Genomic DNA, 856 nt, shown 5'->3' on the forward strand with positions numbered 1-856 from the left:
CAGGTGGCCTCTCCCGCCCACTCAGAGCTACTCTGTCTTGCTACACGGAGCGAACCCCCATTCTAGCACTCGTCTCAAAAACTGCACCACTGCTGCTGGAGGAACAGAAACGCAGGCGAGTCACCGTGCCCGACCTGTGGCTGGACGGGCCACTGTCCCCCTTCCATGACGTGACCTGTCGCTGGACGGGCCGCCGTCCCCCTTCCATGACGTGACCTGTCGCTGGACGGGCCACTGTCCCCCTTCCATGACGTGGTCTGTCGCTGGACGGGCCACTGTCCCCCTTCCATGACGTGATCTGTCGCTGGATGGGCCACTGTCCCCCTTCCATAATTACTGTCACTCTACGAGGTCCAGGCCCTAGCGAGAGGCCTTCCTCCTCCTCCCATCTGGACTCACCTGGCTCGGGCTCAGTCCTACCAGCGAACCTCTGCCCAAAGCTCACGAGGGCTGAGCATTACACCAGGCACACCCTGCCCACCACACCCTCCCACACCCCGGGAAGGTTCTGGTCACACGCCGACATTGTTCAGAAGGAGCAACTTGACTTGGACACCCAGCTAGTGAGGCAGGACCAGGACGTGTCCCCACCCTGTCAGGTCCCCGACCACTAAGTCATCTGCGTTTCGACGACATTCGACGTGGTAGCCTCCCCCTCCCCACTGAGAACGTGGTGAGAACGTGGGAACAGAGCTGGTGCAGCCGTTTCATCACCTGCTGGGTTAGATGCCTGACGAAATGATTACCCTTCCCCGGGCATCCCTCCTCTCCAGTCCGCCCCCTGCCACCACACGCACACACAAGGCGGCCACCGTCCCTCGTCTTCAGTCTACTCGGGGGTTGCTCGTCGGGGGTG

The 856-nt window shown here is 61.9% G+C and overlaps 1 protein-coding gene across 1 annotated transcript in view; it reads right to left on the minus strand.

The window, feature by feature from the left end:
* Positions 1-856, minus strand: part of PRRC2B (proline rich coiled-coil 2B) — a 61558-nt gene that overhangs the window by 53695 nt on the left and 7007 nt on the right. The gene's annotated exons all lie outside the window — the stretch shown is intronic.

The sequence above is a fragment of the Pteropus vampyrus genome, unplaced genomic scaffold, assembly GCF_000151845.1.
Source record: "Pteropus vampyrus isolate Shadow unplaced genomic scaffold, Pvam_2.0 Scaffold158, whole genome shotgun sequence".
NCBI lineage: Eukaryota > Metazoa > Chordata > Mammalia > Chiroptera > Pteropodidae > Pteropus > Pteropus vampyrus.